Below are 21479 nucleotides of genomic sequence, written 5' to 3' on the forward strand. Positions count from 1 at the left end.
CCAGGTCCTGGCACAGAGGCGGGGTCTGCACTTGAGCCTCTACTTCCCGGGTCCCCATGAGCCCGGGGCAGTCTCTGGACCGCTGCTAATGCTGGTCAGTTGCTGAGTCACAGCAGACTCTTTGCGACCCCGGGGACTGTAGCCCACCAGGCTCCTCTGTCCGTGGGATTCTCCAGGCAAGAACACTGGAGTGGGTTGCCATTTTCTTCTCCAGGGGATCTTCCCATCCGAGAGATGGAACCTGTGTCTCCTGCTCTGGCAGGTGGATTCTTTACCACTGAGTTACCTGGGAAGACCCCCATGCAGGGCTGGGGAGGTGTACTTTAGGGCAATTTTCATCCTAGAGAATGCTTCTAATTGCAGTTACCAGGGATCTTGTTAAAACAGGTTCTGGTTCAGTGGGTTTGGGCTGGGGCCTGGGATTCTGCATTTCTAACAAGCTTCCAGAGTGTTCTGCTATTGATGGTCGGTTGGCCATACACTGGTCAGCCTAGATGGCTTGTCGTGGAAGGGAAGAGGCTTAGAATTCAGGTGGGAGGAAAAGAACCAGGAAAGGAGGCAGAGTCTGACTGGTCACAGATGGAAAGTTTTCTGCAGGACTAAATCCTGAAAAATAGTTTTCTCCATTAGGCATGATGTTGAGCATGTGAAGGATAGAATAGTTGCCTTCAGCAACTATTTATAGAAACTGGGGGTGGACCTCAGTGGTTTAACAAGCCTTCCAGGTGGTTGTGATTCAGTTAAAGATCCCTAGGCTCAAGTACAGAGAAGGCAATGGCACCCCACTCCAGTACTCTTGCCTGGAGAATCCCAGGGGCAGGGGAGTCTGGTGGGCTGCGGTCTATGGGGTCGCACAGAGCCGGACACGACTGAAGCCACTTAGCAGCAGCAGCAGCAGTGAGATACTGGAGCACCAAGAAGAAGCTGACCGGCCTCGCCCGGGGTGCTGGTCGCTAGGGGTGTCCGGCTCGCTGGCTGGCGGTGAGCAGCTTATAAGGTTAAGCAGTGGGTCGTGGAGATGTGGAGGCAGAAATGAGAAGTGTTTTTACAAGAAAATGAACCGTGGAGGGAAGGTGGTAGACTCATTTAATGATTACTGTACAGCCAGAAGGGCCATTTGGGGTTTTCGAAGATCAGGGAATATATGAGTTCATGTAGGAGTAGATGGGGAGGAATCCAGGAGAGAAAGTGATGAAAAAACCAGGGGACAAGAGATGAGGAAGCTCAGCAAGGGAAGGGTCCGTGCGAGGGAAACGATGGCGTTAGGCTTCTCCAAACAGTAACCTGGAAAGACGCCCAGTGCAGGTCACACTTATGCAAGCTCTTCCTTGAGGAACAAATGACAGAAAAAAATCAGGATGGTGACTAACTCTGGAGGGGAAGAAAGATGTGGTCGGGGAGACCAACCCAGGAAGCTGGTCATCAGTTGGTTGGTTTAGTTGCTAAATCATGTCTGACTCTTTGGGACCCATGGAATGTAGCCTGCCAGGCTCCTCTGTCCATGAGATTTCCCAGGCAAGAATACCAGAGTGGATTGCCATTTCCTTCTCTAGGGGATCTCCCTGACCGTAGGATCGAACCCGAGACTCCTGCATTGCAGGCAGAGTCTTTACCGCTGAGCCACCAGGATGCATAGCTATTTACTTCAGTGTGTTATATTCAATGTGAATCCTTCGTGAAGTCATTCACAATAGCAAGTTTTTATAAAATTCTGTTAGTTCTGGCAAAAACCAAATAGAATTATGTGTTGTAAGGTTGTTGGAAGTGAAATGAAAGTTGCTCAGTCGTGTCTGACTCTTTGTGACCCCATGGACTGTCCAGTCCATGGAATTCTCCAGGTCAGAATACTGGAGTGGGTAGCCTTTCCCTTCTTCAGGGGATCTTCCCAACCCAGGTCTCCCACATTGCAGGTGGATTCTTTACCAGCTGAGCCACCAGGAAAGGCCTTGTAAGGTTGTTACTGATACTTAACTCCATCACCTTCAGCATTTTCTTGTGTCATTTGACATAAAACAGAGTAGTGTAACTTGATTTTAAAAGGTAAAAAATAGTTTAACAACTAAAGGCACAGTTCTTTATTAAAGATTACATGTGTACAGATACACAGACATACACACCCACATGTGCTAGAGAGAACTTAACATTTGGCTTCAAGATTCGGTATAAGAATGTTGGAGAAGGGTAATTAGGGTCGGTTTGTTTGTAGGTGTTTTCCAGTAATTAATTTTCTGGTAGAGTCTGCATTCTGATCTCCGAGAATAATTCTAATGATACCAAGAACCAGTGCTGGGGGCTTATGTGCTGGCGCTGTTCTGAAGGCCTTTTATGTATTAAATCTTTTCTCACAACAATGCTGTAGATTCTGTTATCACTTCTTATGGTACAGATGTGGTAAAAGATTTATGAAGATTAGGCAGTCTGCCCCAGGTACTATAGCTTAGTGAGCAAACGGGCTGTTGTTAGTCAATGCACAGACTGTAGTTCTGAGATTTCTTTGGTGATTTTGTGTCCTTTTACTGATGAAAAAGAATTTCAGAATTTTCACATTTCATATAAATGTATATGTGTGTGTACATATAAAATATAAAGATTAAAAAAAGAGGGAAGGGACTTCCCTGGTGGTCCAGGGGCTAAGACTCTGTGCTGCCAATGCAGGGGGCCAGGGTTCGATCCTTGGTCAGAGAACTAAGTCCTACATGCCACAACTAATTCCCAGCACAGCCCAATAAAAGAATATTCAAAAAGAGAGAGGGAAAAGAGGAAGGGTGGGAATGAGCAAAAGCGAGAAAAGTGAGTACATTGGCGCAGAGTCCACACATTAGGTTAACACACTTGAGATTCCGGCGGTTAAGGCAAAGAAAGAAAATGATGTGTGCTAACCACATTAGAAAGAATGGAAAGAAATGAAAGAATGAAAACAAAAAAAGTTTTCAGAGGATTAAACCCTGACAAAAATCTTCCCCTCTGAGTTTGAGCAATGCAATAGATGTTAACTTCAACACTGATTCAAAACAAATGCAGGAGCAAAATTCACATGGCCAACTCTCATAGCCACTTAACACTTAACCTCAGTCCACTGGAAGGAAATCTGAGAGAGGCTGTTGATAACTAGCCAACATCTGTATAGCTGGCACAGTCTGAGCACTTGACCCTCTAAGGAACAGGCTATTGTTATCACTGTCTCCATTTTACAGATGAGAAAACAGAGGCCCAGAGAAATTAAATGCCCTGCTAGAGGTTCCCCGGTCTTCAGTGGAGCCAAGACTCAAATCCAAGCAGTGGGGCTTCAGTCGCTGTACCTAACCCCTCGAGGGCAGTACTGATACACAAGTGTATAATCTTGGAGCAGTCCCTGTGGATCCGAGGACACACTTAGGTCGTTTCACATTCAGAATTTCCCCTAGAAATGGGTAGGAATTAGAGAGCACAGTACTGATGGCCTTGGCTCTGAGCCATCATAAAGGACCCCTCTCCCTGGGAACCCATTCCAGTGACATCCTGTGAGATGAAGGGAGGTCTCTGGTTGCGCCCGTGGAACAGCTGCAGTCTTGGACTTGGCCTTGCCCACCCTGTGAACTTGGCCAGTGTGCACGGGAACATTGGGTGTGTGGGGAATGGGGATTGCTGTTGGCAAGGAACAACGAATACTGGTCATGATTTCTCATTTATTTTGTAATGATATATGCAGCATTCACAATTGTGTCACTGTTTGGAATAACATTGGAATTGTTGGTAGAGTTTGTCTGGTGGATGTCAACAAAACTCATGATGACACAGATGTCGATAAGCAGAAGCATTAGGAAATGGAATTAAATCTTCCTCAGGACATGATGGCAGTGGGAAACAATGGGCCTGAAGAGCACTTGCATTGAATTAACCAGCTGCTAATTATCTTGAAAGTGATAAGTGAAAGGGCTGGTCACTCAGCTGTGTCGAATTCCATGTGACCCCATGGACTGTAGCCCTCCAGGCTCCTCTGTCCATGGGATTCTCCAGGTAAGAACACTGGAGTGGGGTGCCATCCTCTTCTCCAGGGGCTCTTCCAGACCCAAGGTCTGAACCTGGGTCTCCTATATTACAGGAGTACTCAACCATCTGAGGCACCAGGGAAGCCTAATTTTCTTAAATCAGCTCAAACTCCTGAAGTCCAAATTACAGCAGCTGGCAGTGGCAAAAACAACTGTAATTAAATGAGCCCCCAAATCTGATGAGATGCGTCCACGATGCCTCGATTTGGCCCACTTTCTCCACAGTGGTCTCCACCTCGGTCCAGTGGCCATGATGGGTCACGTGGGCTCTTGCTCATTTCTTCTAATGAGCCTCCCTGCCTCCATTCTTTCTCACACACACTCCCTTCTACCCATATTTTAACCCAGTAGCCAGATATATTTTTCAGATTACAAATCTGATTTCCCGCCCTTCAAACAAAAAGAGAGACTATTCTCTTGCAGAGCGTTCAGTTCAGTTCAGTCACTCAGTCGTGTCCGACTCTTTGCAACCCCATGAATCGCAGCACTCCAGGCCTCCCTGTCCATCACTAACTCCCGGAGTTCACTCAGACTCACGTCCATCGAGTCCGTGATGCCATCCAGCCATCTCATCCTCTGTCATCCCCTTCTCCTGCCCCCAATCCCTCCCAGCATCAGAGTCTTTTCCAATGAATCAACTCTTCGCATGAGGTGGCCAAAGTACTGGAGCTTCAGCTTTAGCATCATTCCTTCCAAAGAAATCCCAGAGCTGATCTCCTTCAGAATGGACTGGTTGGATCTCCTTGCAGTCCAAGGGACGCTCAAGAGTCTTCTCCAACACCACAGTTCAAAAGCATCAATTCTTCAGCGCTCAGCCTTCTTCACAGTCCAACTCTCACATCCATACATGACTACTGGAAAAACCATAGCCTTGACTAGACGGACCTTTGTTGGCAAAATAATATCTCGGCTTTTGAATGTGCTGTCTAGGTTGGTCATAACTTTTCTTCCAAGGAGTAAGCGTCTTTTAATTTCATGGCTGCAGTCACCATCTGTAGTGATTTTGGAGTCCAAAAAAATAAAGTCTGACACTGTTTCCACTATTTCCCCATCTATTTCCCATGAAGTGATGGGACCAGATGCCATGATCTTCATTTTCTGAATGTTGAGCTTTAAGCCAACTTCTTCACTCTCCACTTTCACTTTCATCAAGAGGCTTTTTAGTTCCTCTTCACTTTCTGCCATAAGGGTGGTGTCATCTGCATATCTCAGGTTATTGATATTTCTCCCGGCGATCTTGATTCCAGCTTGTGTTTGTTCCAGCCCAGCATTTCTCATGATGTACTCTGCATATAAGTTAAATAAGCAGGGTGACAATATACAGCCTTGATGTACTCCTTTTCCTATTTGGAATAGTCTGTTGTTCCATGTCCAGTTCTTTTTTATTTTATTTTATTTATTTTTTTATTTTTAATTTACTTTATTTTACTTTACAATACTGTATTGGTTTTGCCATACATTGAGATGAATCCACCATGGGTGTACATGCATTCCCAAACATGAACCCCCCTCCCATCTCCCTCCCCATAACATCTCTGTGGGTCATCCCCGTGCACCAGCCCCAAGCATGCTGTATCCTGCATCAGACATAGACTGGCGATTCGATTCTTACATGATAGTATACGTGTTTCAATGCTATTCTCCCAAATCATCCCACCCTCTCCCTCTCCCTCAGAGTTCAAAAGTCCGCTATACACATCTGTGTCTCTTTTGCTGTCTTGCATACAGGGTCATCATTGCCATCTTTCTAAATTCCATATATATGTGTTAGTATACTGTACTGGTGTTTTTCTTTCTGGCTTACTTCACTCTGTATAATCGGCTCCAGTTTCACACATCTCATCAGAACTGATTCAAATGTATTCTTTTTAATGGCTGAGTAATACTCCATTGTGTATATGTACCACAGCTTTCTTATCCATTCATCTGCTGATGGACATCTAGGTTGTTTCTGTGTCCTGGCTATTATAACCAGTGCTGTGATGAACATTGGGGTACATGTGTCTCTTTCAATCCTGGTTTCCTTGGTGTGTATGCCCAGCAGTGGGATTGCTGGGTCAAATGGCAGTTCTATTTGCAATTTTTTAAGGAATCTCCACACTGTTCTCCATAGTGGCTGTACTAGTTTGCATTCCCACCAACAGTGTAGGAGGGTTCCCTTTTCTCCACACCCTCTCCAGCATTTATTGCTTGCAGATTTTTGGATCGCAGCCATTCTGACTGGTGTGAAGTGGTACCTCATTGTGGTTTTGATTTGCATTTCTCTAATAATGAGTGATGTTGAGCATCTTTTCATGTGTTTGTTAGCCATCCATATGTCTTCTTTGGAGAAATGTCTATTTAGTTCTTTGGCCCATTTTTTGATTGGGTCGTTTATTTTTCTGGAATTGAGCTGCATAAGTTGCTTGTATATTTTTGAGATTAGTTGTTTGTCAGTTGCTTCATTTGCTATTATTTTCTCCCATTCAGAAGACTGTCTTTTCACCTTGCTTATATTTTCCTTTGTTGTGCAGAAGCTTTTAATTTTAATTAGATCCCATTTGTTTATTTTTGCTTTTATTTCCAGAATTCTGGGAGGTGGATCATAGAGGATCCTGCTGTGATTTATGTCGGAGAGTGTTTTGCCTATGTTCTCCTCTAGGAGTTTTATAGTTTCTGGTCTTACATTTAGATCTTTAATGCATTCTGAGTTTATTTTTGTGTGCGGTGTTAGAAAGTGATCTAGTTTCATTCTTTTACAAGTGGTTGACCAGTTTTCCCAGCACCACTTGTTAAAGAGATTGTCTTTACTCCATTGTATATTCTTGCCTCCTTTGTCAAAGATAAGGTGTCCATATGTGTGTGGATTTATCTCTGGGCTTTCTATTTTGTTCCATTGATCTATATTTCTGTCTTTGTGCCAGTACCATACTGTCTTGATGACTGTGGCTTTGTAGTATAGCCTGAAGTCAGGCAAGTTGATTCCTCCAGTTCCATTCTTCTTTCTCAAGATTGCTTTGGCAATTCGAGGCTTTTTGTATTTCCATACAAATCTTGAAGTTATTTGTTCTAATTCTATGAAAAATACGGCTGGTAGCTTGACAGGGATTGCATTGAATTTGTAAATTGCTTTGGGTAGTATACTCATTTTCACTATATTGATTCTTCCAATCCATGAACATGGTATATTTCTCCATCTATTAGTGTCCTCTTTGATTTCTTTCATCAGTGTTTTATAGTTTTCTATTTATAGGTCTTTAGTTTCTTTAGGTAGATATATTCCTAAGTATTTTATTCTTTTCGTTGCAATGGTGAATGGAATTGTTTCTTTAATTTCTTTTTCTACTTTCTCATTATTAGTGTTTAGGAATGCAAGGGATTTCTGAGTGTTCATTTTATATCCTGCACCTTTACTATATTCATTGATTAGCTCTAGTAATTTTCTGGTGGAGAAAAATACGGAACGCTTCACGGATTTGCGTGTCATCCTTGCTCAGGGGCCATGCTAATCTTCTCTGTATTGTTCCAATTTTAGTATATGTGCTGCCGAAGCGAGCACCATGTCCAGTTCTAACTGTTGCTTCCTGACAGACTTCTCAAGAGGCAGGTCAGGTGGTCTGGTATTCCCATCTCTTTCAGAATTTTCCACAGTTTATTGTGATCCACCCAGTCAAAGGCTTTGGCATAGTCAATAAAGCAGAGATAGATGTTTTTCTGGAAGTCTCTTGCTTCTTTGATGAACCAGCGGATGTTGGCCATTTGATCTCTGGTTCCTCTGCCTTTTCTAAAACCAGCTTGAACATTTGGAAGTTCATGGTTCACGTATTGCTGAAGCCTGGTTTGGAGAATTTTGAGCATTACTTTACTAGCGTGTGAGATGAGTGCAATCGTGCGGTAGTTTGAGTGTAGTGGAAAAGAAAACCCCTCTCACAGCCCACGTGGTGTCCACCCTGCCTGCCTCTCCCTGCCCCGGCCTTTCTGCACGAGCCACACCGGCCTTCCTGTTCCCCATGTCTGTCAGTTCCTTTCAGTCACAGAGCCCGTACGTCCCCCAGATCACATCCCCCCAGTTGCCTTCGCAGCCCACCCCCTCTCCTGTGTAGCACGTGTGGCCGAAACACTGGTATTAGTAGTTCTCTGTACAAACGGTTGGTGTGTCTTCCTTCTCAGATGAAGTCAGGAGCCATGTTGATCTTGTATCCTCAGCCCAACCAACTGTGCAACCTGGCCCACCCTGGTACTCAGTCTTTATCATGGCCCAGCAATTCCACTCCTCAGGAGGGATTCAATAGACAGGAGAGGTTGTGTCCATCAAAAGACATGAGTAGAAATGCTCATAGTGACTTTAACAGCCAAACCTCGGCAACAGCCCAATTGCCATCAACAGGAAAATGGATACATAAACTGTGGTCTATTCAAATTAATACAATGAAATACTACACAGCAATTTAAAAAAGAGCAAATTAGTATGACATGAAAGAAAATGGATGAATCTCACAGACACAAAGTTCCGTGAAAGAAGGAAGACACAAACAGTGTATTTTTTGTGATTACTCTCATAGGAAGTTTAGCAATAAGGGAAGTCACCTGTTAGAGAAGGAGAATGGTTAGGAAGCATTTGCTAAACACAGGCAGCCTGTAGAGCCCTTGGCAAGCCTTGACTCACACACAATCCCCAAACCCTGTGACGCTGATTCTTTTTGGATCCCTTTTGTCAGATGAGGAAAGCTCTGTGAGGAGTGTCAACTTAAAAAATAGTCACCACCTGAAAGCTGAGAGTGACGTTTTATCTGGAGGGGTTTTTAAGACTTCAAGCCTGGGAAACCACATCTCAAGGGACCCTGAGAGTACTCTCCCCAGGAGCTGGGGGGCTCAGCTTACAGAGGAATCTGCAGGGAGGGGCAGGCAGTGTGAACATCAAAATAGTACTGTTAACTAAAGAAAGCCAGTTATCTCAAGGAATTTAGCTCTCTTCCATGTGTGCTAAGTGGCTTCAGTAGTGTCCGACTCTTGGCAACCGCAAGGACTGTAGCCCGCCAGACTCCTGTGCCGGTGGGATTCTCCAGGCCCAAACACCGGGGTAGGTGGCCAGGCCCTCCTCCGGAGATCGAAGTCGTGTCTCCTCATTTCCTGCGTTGGCAGCTGAGTCATTCTGCACCAGCACGGCGGGAAGGTGGAGTCGGGGCTCCCTGAGATCTCTCCTTCCACAGGCACCTCGCCTGTCTGGGGCCAGCGCCCTGCTTTCACATCCTCAGCTCCCTTTCCTCAGGGCTCCCTGGAGGCATGGCTGCCGTCATGGCTGTAGGGCGGCAGGCTCTCTTCTCCCTGAGCTCCCTTTCCTCGGGGCTCCCTGGAGGAACGGCTGCCGTCTGACGGCTGTAGGGCAGCAGGCTCTCTCCTCCCTGAGCTCCCTCGGGGCTCCCCGCAGGAATGGCTGCCGCCTGATGGCTGTAGGGTGAGCGGCAGGCTCTCTCCTCCCTCCTGAGCTCCCTTTTCTCGGGGCTCCCTGGAGGAATGGCTGCCGCCTGATGGCTGTAGGGCGGGTGGCAGGCTCTCTTCTCCCTCCTGAGCTCCCTTTCCTCGGAGCTCCCTGGAGGAACGGCTGCCGTCTGACGGCTGTAGGGCGGGTGGCAGGCTCTCTCCTCCCTCCTGAGCTCCTGAAGGGCTCGCAGGAGGAATGGCTGCCTCCTGATGGCTGTAGGGTGGCAGGCTCTCTCCTCCCTCCTGAGCTCCTGAAGGGCTCCGCACAGGAATGGCTGCCGCCTGATGGCTGTAGGGCGGGTGGCAGGCTCTCTCCTCCCTCCTGAGCTCCCTTTCCTCGGGGCTCCCTGGAGGAACGGCTGCCATCTATCTGATGGCTGTAGGGTGGCAGGCTCTCTCCTCCCTCCTGAGCTCCTGAAGGGCTCGCAGGAGGAATGGCTGCCTCCTGATGGCTGTAGGGCGGGTGGCAGGCTCTCTCCTCCCTCCTGAGCTCCTGAAGGGCTCGCAGGAGGAATGGCTGCCGCCTGATGGCTGTAGGGTGGCAGGCTCTCTCTTCCCTGAGCTCCCTTTTCTCGGGGCTCCCCGCAGGAATGGCTGCCGCCCGATGGCTGTAGGGCGGGTGGCAGGCTCTCTCCTCCCTCCTGAGCTCCCTTTCCTCGGGGCTCCCTGGAGGAACGGCTGCCGTCTGACGGCTGTAGGGCAGCAGGCTCTCTCCTCCCTGGGCTCCCGCAGGGCTCGCCGGCTGCCTCCAGGGCGGCTCGAGGCTGTGGCGCCCTCGTGTACTCCGCTCCCAGGAGGGACGCTGGCCGGGACCACACTTGCTGAGGGCGGAGTCCCTGCTCCTCCCGGTGGCCCCGGGCTGTCCCGACGATTACACGAGCTGCTGCGCAGGAACACGCCGCTGGGGCCGCTGGGCCAAAAGGCTGCGCGAGATGGCAAACGGCACGCGTTCCCGCCCGGCCTGCGGTTGCACAGGGCTCGGTCCTCCCGTGATTCGTCCTATGAGAAAGCGGATGCTCAGAGCGGCCGCTCGAGGCCGTGTGACTACGCAGCCTTGCGTTTGTATGGTTTAGACTGAATTCTCTTGTGCGGGTCGATTCTAAGTGACTTCCATAGTTTCCCTGAACCACCGTGCTGTGTAATGATGTTCATGGTCGCTGAGCCCGTCTGCCTTTCTGAGCCTTTCCCTCCATAAGACAAACACGATAAAGTATAGTTTATGGTTGCCTTAGCATAAAGATAAATGTAACTCAGGCTGGATTAGTACATTCAGTGTATATATTTTTTCTTTCTAATTTTGAAATAATTGAAAATCTTTTCGTGGGCTCCTAAGTTACCATCTAGGCCCCAGGCATTGTGTCCACTGGGCCTAATTGGGTTGGATTGTCCGTGCCAGTGGTGAAGATGGTGGGTTTCTCTCGGTGAATAAGGGAGGAAAATGCATTTGAAGGCAGAATTCTTTTTGGATGGGAAGAGATTCTACTTTTTTTTAAATTGCCATAGTTACTATAAAAGATTTAGTTATTAGCATGAAATGACATCTGAGTTCAAATGATAGTGAAAACTTGATGTAATAATGAAAAAGCAGAAAATGGTCTTTAAAAAAAGAGACCACAGTTTACTGAAATGGTGTTTTGTATCATTTTATCTGATTTGGAATGGGGTGGGGACAAGCAATTGATGAAACGCTATAAAATGCTGGTGTTTAAATAGGCCTTGACGTAGATAATGAGTCACGCTTTCCGACTTCAGAATATACGATTCCAGTTTCAGGTTGAATAACAGTTTATTGGAGCCAAATAAATACATGGAGGACGATCTCACAGAGTATTGCTCAGAATACAGGTTTCCCTGAAAGTTTTGTATTACCCATTTGCCTTGAGTCTGAACCATTCTAGAAGGCCTTTGAGAAACCACAGAAGGAAGAAAAGAAGTCCCTCAGGCAACTTAGATGGTATTTGTCCCTGGGACTTGAATAGCTCTTAGCTAGTAACCGGTGTTTGTAACCGCTTGTGGAGGTCTTTAAAAGCGCACACGCACGTGGGAACGGGGCACTAAGGTGACAGAACGCACCAGCTCTGACCGTTGCTCGGCAGGGTCCTCACGCATCCTCATTCTGCGCACTCACCCACGGCCCTGTGCGGCAGGACAAGGGCAAAGTATAAAATATGGGTGAATTTTGGGGTTACAGCTGCCATGGACACAAACCAGGACGGCAGAAAGGCAATAATGCGCCTTCCACTCCGTCAAGAGTGGTGGGTGTAGGGCTTCTGAGGAGCAGGTCCTGGGAGAAGAGATGAACATGAGCCCAACAGGAGGCCGCTGGGAAGGCCCAGCAAACGGGTTACCCCACCGCGCAATTGTCCCAGGCTTCTGGCCTCGTGGTGATGAGTGAGGTAGTCTCACCCCGAACCAAGGTGTGTTCAGACCGGAAACGCTGGGCCTGGGTCTACCCTGGATGGCCCCTCAGCGGAGCTCCCGCAGGTGGAGGAGCAGCTGCTCTCTTTAGAGGCGGCAGAACTGGCTAGATCCCCAGGCCTTATTATCTCCTCAACCATCAAGTCACTGAGGCTTTTATGGAAGACGGATTTCTAGCCGCCTTGCTTTGGGCTAACACTGTCATTGTTAGAACGCTTGGGAGGTGGGGAGGTGTCTGTGACAGTTGAGGGCATGCCCCATGTTGGGGAAGAAATGACTCTCAGCTTCAGCCAGCTGTCACCATGTTGGAATTTGGGCAAGGGTTGTGAAGTGTCTGATGGTCCAAAAAAAAAAAACCAGAAATCGAATTTCTTTCAGTGTGAGATCTTCCTATTTAAAATGTTTCCAGGTCATTGGTCAATTTAAAAGCCAGTCCCTTGGACAGCAAGAAGATCAAACCAGTCCATCCTAAAAGAAGTCAACCCTGAATACTCATCGAAGGATTCATGCTGAAGCTGAAGCTCCAATACTTTGGCCACCTGATGCAAAGAGTTGAATCACTGGAAAAGACCCTGATGCTTGGAAAGATTGAGGGCAGGAGAAAAAGATTGAGGGCAACGGAGGATGAGATGGTTGGATGGTGTCACTGACTCAATGGACATGAATTTGAGCAAACGCTGGGAGATAGTGGGCTTTCCTGATAGCTCAGCTGAAAAAGAATCTGCCTGCAGTGCAGGAGACCCTGGTTCGATCCCTGGGTCAGGAAGATCCGCTGGAGAAGGGGTAGGCTATCCCCTCCAGTGATCTTGGGCTTCCCTTGTGACTCAGCTAGTAAAGAACCACCTGCAATGTGGGAGACCTGGGTTTGATCCCCGGGTTGTAAAGATCCCTTGGAGAAGTGAAAGGCTACCCACTCCAGTATTCTGGCCTGAAGAATTCCATGGACTGTATATCCATGGGGTTGCAAAGAGCTGGACGTGACTGAATGACTTTCACGTCACACCGGGAGATAGTGGAGGGCAGGGAAGCCTGGCATGCTGCAGTCCACACCCTGTAAAGAGTTGGGCATGACTAAGCAACTGAGCAACAACAACGAAGAACAGAACCGTAAGGCACAGACAACCATTGTCGACAAACCCCAGTGCAGAGGCTGTCAACTTGTGGCCAATTCCTAGGGGAACGGAGACATCAGTGGGGCCTTGTGAGGGCTGACGTAAGCCCTTAAACTAATAGCAGAAAAGAAAAAAATCTCATCTTTCCTTTGGAGGTTTACACTCCACAGTTTGAACATTCTTCAACAACGTGTTCCCTTTCTTCAACCCGAAGAAAAAGTTAGTAAATATAAATGGCAGGGATATTTTTTACAACATGGCTAAATTATTTAAATGTGGTTTTAGTGTCTGACTTAGTTTCTGTGATGGGTTAAAAGTGAGTTCACGTTGTTCAAAAAAATGACATTTCTCCAGTAGATGAAAAACCAGTACTGGACAGAGATAAAAAAAAAAAAAAAAGGTCAAGAAAACAGCTAAATGATCTCGAATACCACCGGAGAGTGTTCGCCAGCAAGTCAATAAAGCAAAAGGGTTATTAACCTCGGGACAGAGCTGCTGTTGTGATCCCAGGAAAACCATCTGCCAAGCACCGTTTTTTTATTGGGACTTCAGGGTAAACTAATAAAACTCTCCATTTCAATTAAATTTTGGAAACTCATGTTCCTTCTCAAATGCTGCAAATGGGCGCAAAAGTGCAGAGACACTTTCCCCCTCAAAGTTCACCTTGCCTCCGGACCTGGAGCCGATGGCACACTCTGGCGTTCTCTTCACCGCAGTCCTCGACCTGTACCTACGAGATCCGTGTCGATGAGATGTGATGTTAACAGAAGTGGGGAAGGTTAAAACCGTTTTTGATTTTTGCAGGAGAGCTGGTGGGGCTGTTTTGAATTTAAATGCGGCTTTAAAGTATGTTTTTCTGTTTCTTTTCAAGACCTCCCAGAACCATAGGTTAAGCTGGAAGGGGTCTTGGGAATTAAATACTGCTTTTATGGAGAGGAGAAGTGAGGTGCATGATGGCTGAGTTGGTCAGGGTCTGAGGGCAAAATAAAATCCACTTCGATTCCATGTCTGGCATAGTGTGTGCTAAGTCACTTCAGTCCTGTCTGACTCTTTGGGACCCCATGGAATGTAGCCTGCCAGGCTCCTCTATGCTGGGATTCTCCAAGGAAGAACACTGGAGTGGCTTGCCATGCCCTCCTCCAGGGGACCTTCCGGAGCAGGGGTTGAACCCACGTCTCTTGTGTCTCCTGCAAGGGCAGGCGGGTCCTTTGCCGTCAGCGCCACCTGGGGTAGGCAGCCTTCTAAATCGGCTCCCAGTGCCCCCTGCCCCCTGGCAGTCAAGCTCTTGTGTAACCCTCTCCCTTTGAATGTGGGCTGGACCCAGTGATGTGCTTCTGATGGACAGAGCACAGCTGAAGTGGCAGGATGTCGCCCGTGTGACATGGCGCAGCGCCACGGAGGTCACAGAAGGCTGTGGGCTCCCATTCTCGCTGGCTCTCTGTCTCTTTCTTTCTCTGGCTCTTCTCACATGCTTGCTCTTGATGAAGCCAGCTTGGCGGGCAGAGCACTGAGGGAGCCCACTCACCAACCACCAGTCAGGCCAGGGACTTCCCTGAAGGTCCAGTGGCTGAGACTCCACACGCCCAGCACAGGGGCCTGGGCTTGATGCCTGCTCAGGGAACGAGAGCCCACGTGCACCAGCAGAGCCTGTGGCTCCGGTGTGCCAGAGCTAAGACCCAGTGCAGCCAAGTACATTTTAGAAACTGTTAAACAACAGAATTAAAAAAATAAGAACCGAAGCCCTCAGGCCAGTGGCCCTGGAAGCACTAAACCGTGTTAGCACCAGGGGACCCGGAATCAGACCCTTCACCTGAGGCCGCCGGTGCCTTGGCGGCAGCCTCCTGAGGAGCACCGAGCCAGAGGCCCCCAGACCAGCGGTCAACCCCCCAACCGTAGGATCTGTGCTGTTCTCAGCTGCTCAGGTTTGGGGAGATTTGTTACACGGCCATGAATAGCTCATACAGCATCCCAGGACTCTTGGCTCCCAGGCCACAGTTCTTAGTCCGGTTGGCTGACTTTCTTTGTATTCTTTGTATATGTTTTTTTCAGTTGTTTTGTCCATGTCCTGTTATCAGTCACCGCTGCTCGGTAATGTCTGAGAAGCAAAGGTGAGGGTGTCAGAGTCCTTATTCTCACAGAATTGCTTCAGTAATAGAACCGCATTTCCTTTTAAAGAAGCACATTTTAAAATGGCCATCTTGAGGACACAGAGAGACTTCTGTAAAGACCAGTAAAGGCCAGTTTCTTTGCTGGGGGAATGAACACAACAACGCCTCCATTACTGGGCTGTTGTAAGAAACAAGAGAAGTCAGCGGAGGCGGCACTTTTTGTGCCAGGATCGCACTAACACTTTGCGGATGTTAACTTATTTAGTTCTCACGGCTTGATGACGAAGGTGTAGCATCAGGCTCATCTTCACAGACAAGGAAACTGAGACACAGAGATTTTAAAGCAAGGTCACGCTGGTAGAAATTGGCAGAAAATTTCACATCTTGGGTGTTTGGGGTCGGGAGTCTGTATTTTAACTACTTTACCCTCCTGTTCCTAGAGATAAATGAAGAGTGATGGGTACCATACATAAAGCGCTCAGCGCAGCACCTGATATGTTTGAAGCGCTCCGTGTGTGGTTGCTATGGTGATGGTTATCAAAGATATACTCCTGTTGCATTGGCAGGCAGCAGCAGCTCCTGGATGCAGCAAAGGTTTTATGAGTTTTTGATGAAAGTTGACCCAAAGCACTCAAACCTTCTAGGATGTCTGTCAAGAGAAAGAGGCTAATATTTTTAAAATGTTTGCACCTGAAGGCATTAAGATACTTTTCTATTGAATGTGATCTTAAAAAAAACCCCAAATAACCAGCTACCAAATTTACCCTCTTACTGGTTTAAGCTAAAAAGAAAATTCATTGGTGCGTAATAACTAACATTCAGAGGCAGGCTGGGTTTGGGACTCACACGATGTCACTGAGGTTTATTCCCAACGCCGTCTTCTGTGCTGGCTTTTTGCTAAGACCCCAGGCAGCGGTGCTCGGCATCTCCAGTCCACGCCCTTCTGTCCAGGGAGAAATGACCTCAGTGGCTCCATCCTCGTATCTTTTCAGGCTCAGGCCCCAGGGGAGGATGAAAGCCTTCTTTGTAGCAGTCATGAGATACAGATGCTCACTGACAGGAGCCGCTGAGCTTACACACCCATCTCTGACCTGAGTCGGGAGCCTTGGTGGGCTGACGGGCGAGGCTTGGGCCAGGTCCCTGTGCTGGCCACGCAGGTGCAGCCACACCCGGGTCCATGAATGAGTGGGAGAGGGGTCCTGCTGGAGAAGTGGGCTTTGGTGTCCAGAGCCTGGTGGAGGATGCTCACTCCAAAGTGCTGAAGCCTTGGAGTATCTCCAGATTCCACGTCCAGTCCATTTTATTTATGTATTTATTTTTTAATCCATTTTAGACAGAGTAAATGGATGAACCTTGTGTCATTCTGATCCCTGCTTTTGTTCGGTGTACTTTCTTTTGCTCATTATCTTCAACAGTCAGCTTTCTTATATGACTCTACATGTACCGTGTTATTTTAGCAAATCTTTTTTTTAATATGCAAAATAAAATCTGACTGCTTTTTCTGGGGATGTGCCCACTGCAGACGTGTCAACTTTGTAACTGTCCCTCCTTTTTCTTGTTTTACCTTTTCAAGCATCTTACAGCTCTCTCTCCTCTTATATTTATATCTCATTTGAAACAAGAGAAAAATGACATAAACTCGTGGCATCAGAAGAAAGTGAGTACCTAACAAAACTGCATCCCTTTGGAGACAATGCAACAGATGACCACACTTGGGCATATGCATAGTTGAACCCTATATATGGTTGACACGCCTCGGATGTCATCCCCGGGGTTCCGTTGGATCTCGTGTTATCTGCAGCTGTGTAACAAATCACACTAAGACACAGCAGCTGGGAACAGCAAGTATTGATTATCCCACAGCTTCTGAAGCTCGGGAATCTGGGTGCAGCTCATTTGATCACCTCTGGCTCAGCATCTCCCACAAGACTGTAACCAAGACCTCTGCCCGGGGTGCGGTCATTGCAGGTTCCATGGGGGATGGGCCTGCTCCCAGCTCACTTCCACGGCCACTGTCAGGCCTCGGAAGGTCTCCCCCACGCTCACTCACATGGCCCTGCACTGGTCTACCTTTCAGCACAGCACTGGCTTCTCCCCGAGCAAAAGGAGCAGGGGAGAGTGGGGGAGGGACTGCCCTGGCGGCCCAGGGCTTAGGACTTCACCTCCAGGGCAGAGCTGCGCCCTCACATGCCTGCCCGCCCCAAACCAGAACATAGACAGCAGAAGCAATGTTGTAGCAAGCTGAACAAAGACCTACAAGATGGCCCACATTAAGAGAGCGAGGAGAGTCTAGAAGACTCAGGCTTTTGTAACATAATCTCAGGTGGGAGATGACCTCCCATCACTTTGTCCCGTGGTGTGTTCATGAAAAGCAAGTCGGTGAGTCCAGCTCACCCTCGAGGCGGGGGATTTTCTGTGGGAGAAAATCCTGGAAACCAGGAGGTGGGCTCCCTGGCGACCATTTCAGAATGCTGCTGACTCACCCCTCTGCAGGAGGACCGCACTATAAGAGTTTAATCACCAAGGTAACCAGAGAACCTGACCGATTAGGTAAGGTGTTGTTTAGTCCTTAAACAGTGTCTGGCTCTTTGTGACCCCATGGGCTGTAGCCCTCCAGGCTCCTCTGTCCATGGGATTTCCCAGGCAGGAATACTGGAGTGGGTTGCCACTTCCTTCTCCAGGGGATCCCGAGGGATGGAACTTGTGTCTGCTGCATTACAGGCAGATTCTTTACCATCAAGCCACCATAAAGTGAATGCTTTTATAAAAGTCTGATGTTGACTGTATGAGCGTTGGTTTTTCAAAATGGGATTGACATTTTTTTTCTGTCTAGTGAACCACACTGACACACTTTGGGTTAAAAAAAAAAGTACTAGTGGAATTATTGGTTTCATTTGAAAAGATTTTTTAGTATTTGGTGACTTCTAGGCACAAGAGACACAGGTCCGATCCTTGGGTCAGGAAGATCCACTGTAGGAGGAAATGGCAACTCACTCCAGTATTCTTGCCTGAAAAATTGCATGGACATAGGAGCCTTGCAGGCTTACAGTCCACGGGGTCCCAGAGAATTGGACATGACTGAGCGTACACACAGTTATACTTTGGGAGCAGGAAAAAAAGGAGACAACTGTGGATCCCCTACTGAAGAAATGACTTTCAATTTTCCAAGATTCACTTTATAGCTTTGTGCAAATAAAGTCTCTTGAAACAAAGCCGAAAGGAAGCAACTGGAAATGTCTGAAAAAGTTAACGAAGGCTGTACAATTTGAGAAAAACTGCTGTGTTTAGTGTTACAGAAAGTGAGGTTATAGAGATGAAAAATGCTGTATAGATGGCCGGATCCGTGTGCCGTTTTCACTTTGGCATATTAACACACTTTTGATTCTATTCAAAGTCTGATTTTTCTAGGAAAAGAAGGAGTAGGAACAACCAGAGAGTTATGCATTCTTCTTTATGCTTAAGAGTCAAAGAAAATGTGTTCCTCTTTCTAAAGATGTGGGGGCGGGGGCGGGGCGCGTGCACACTTTCCTTTTGATCGAGGTTACTTATAAGGCACATGGAAATAATGGAATTAAATTTCCTCCTTTTCTTAAGCTATACACCTTTATAAAGGTTGCTATAAATGTCATAACTACTTAGTTTCCTGAAAAGTAATTCTCCTGTCAGTCTGGTCTCTTCCTTGGAGATACCGTATTATTAGCCTGTGATGATTTCTTTAAAGTGCATCAGAAGTATATGCTTCAGTGAGCTTTTATCATTTCACTGCCTTCCAGTGAATTTTTCACTAACTTCAAGGCTTGTTTCTAAGTCACCAATTATTCATAAAGATGGTGAAATTGCTTTATTTTATCCTCCAAATGAAATGCATTAAAGTTTAAGGCGAACCCTTAACAGAGCTTAAAATGCCAAAAAGAGCCTTGGAAATGGAAAGTCAGCCCCAGCTGAAAAGCGAAATGAAAAGAAGGAAGAGGTGGGGGAGGGGGGAGGGAGGGAAGGGACGGGCTGCTCAGAAACGGTGACCCGTGAGGCCTGCAGGGAAGTCGGAAGAAGGAAAAAGCTAGAGAAGCTGTGGCTGAGCATTCATCATTCACTGAGCGTTATGGTCACACAGTGCATTCACCAGCAAGCCCAGAAGTGAACAGTCAGTCAAGTAGGCAACAGGGGTTGTCACGCTCTAGGACACCTAAACCATCGCTTTCTCCAGCGCGTCTCTAACAGCGGGGAGAATGCTGCCTAAGGAGGAGAGGTGACTGTGGGGAAGAATGTTACAGCTGAACATCAGGGACTGATTGGCTCGAGCTCACAAAATGCAATCGTGTTTTATTGTATTTTCTAGTTATTCAAGGTTCAGCAGGTTCTTCTGAACAACAGTTTAAACAGAATGGGCATCCGTTGTGTTACACAGGTAATGTAATTGATTTAGAATCCATAAGAAAACCCAGTTTTCCCTTTTTTGTGTGTGTGAGACATGTTGATGTAAGACCAAAAGCAGTAATTGGTCATCTCCTTGGAGGACAGAGGTGACCGGATGAAAGAGGAAACTGATAGGACAGAGAAGGAAAAAATAAAAAAGTCGATCTGTACCTAAACATCTACTTCTGAGATTTCATTTACTATCTTCGAGCTTTATTTCCCCCAAGTGGTCATCTTCAAGGACAGAATTCATTCAAATTCAGATATACATGCAAAGAATCAGTATGTATACCACGGGCCTGAGTACCTCTGTAAAATAAACAAGAAACATAGAGCTATTAACAAATAAGATGAAGCAAGAATTACAGACACAAAAGCATCATCCTCTTTTTAAAATGTTTACACTAAGTCTTCTTAAGCACTGAAAACCTTGAAAGGGCTTTAAGATGCTTCCCAATGCCCTTTGTCTAATTGGATATCGAGGAATGCAATGACTTCTTAAAGAATACATTAATTCAAAGAAAGCTGGAAGTCATTTGTAATTATAATGAGTAGGTTTCTCTGCCTCCTTTCAGAATTGATGATGAGCTTGCTGGCACAATTCCTCCTTGTACGCATCTTTATCTCTCTTTTAAATCTCCTTCACTATCAGCTATTTATTTTACCAAAGGTAACCACTGCTTTATTAATCACTGCTTGACTACAGTGGGATTTGAAATAAGCTTGTTTGGACTGTAAAAACCAGGCATTGCAGGTAGTGGCTCAGACTTGGGCCACTTGAACTTTTTCTTTTCCGCTTGGCTTCCACGGGAACTTCCCTGTGCTCTTGAAATGGCCCAGGTGCCCTTGAAAAGAAGATGTGTTCTGCATCCCTGGGAGGAGTGTTCTAATATGTCAGTTAGGGTCCGTGGGTTGGTTTTCTGCTGACTTACTCTATTCATTTTTGAGAGTGGGGTTTTGGAATCTCTGACTGTGATTATGGATTTATTTCTTCTTTCAACTCTATCAGCTTTGCTTCATGTATTTTGAACCTCTGGTACTAGGTGCATAAATATTTAGAATATTTAGGTTGAAGGTCAGCTCCCCATTCAGAGCCAAATTCCAGGTTGTATATTATTACCTACTTCTGTTCCAAGAACCCTAGTAGATTCCTGAAACTGTGGATAGTACCGAAACCCATACACTATGTTTTTTCCTATCTATACATATCTATGATAAAGTCTGATTTATAACTTAGGCACAGTAAGAGATTAGCAGCAATAACTAGTAATAAAATAGAGCAATTATAACAATATACTGGAATAAAGAAGGGTGAGTGCCAAAGAATCAATCCCTTTGAATTGTGTTGCTAGAGAAGACTCTTGAGAGTTCCTTGGACTACCAGGAGATCAAACTAGGCCATCTTAAAGAAAATCAACTCTGAATTTCATTGGAAGGACTCTTGCTGAAGCTGAAGCTCTAATACTTTGGCCACCTGGTGCAGAGAGCTGACTTGTTGGAGAAGACCCTGATGCTGGGAATTATTGAAGGCAAATGGAGAAGGGGGCGGCAGAGGATGAGATGATTGGATAGTATCACTGACTCAATGGACATGAGTTTGAGCAAACTCTGAGAGATAGTGAATGACAGATGAGCCTGGTGAGCCGCAGTTCGCGGGGTCGCAAAGAATGGGGCAGGACTTAGCGACTGAACAACATCAACAACTGCTGGAACAGAAGCTCTGTGAATGCAGTCTCTCTCTCAGAATATCTCGTAGAAATGTAACGCCTTTTCCGTCTTTCCTAAGCACTTACCACACGCTGAGGCTGTGACTTTTCAGGTGGAGGGGTAACAGAAAAACTAGCGTGAATTTCTTTTTCCTTCACAACTTCATGGAGAGTGTATTTGTTCTGTCTACAGAAGTAATCAATAAACACTCTATAACAGAAATAGAGAAGTGT

The sequence above is a fragment of the Capra hircus genome, chromosome 13 (assembly GCF_001704415.2).
Source record: "Capra hircus breed San Clemente chromosome 13, ASM170441v1, whole genome shotgun sequence".
NCBI lineage: Eukaryota > Metazoa > Chordata > Mammalia > Artiodactyla > Bovidae > Capra > Capra hircus.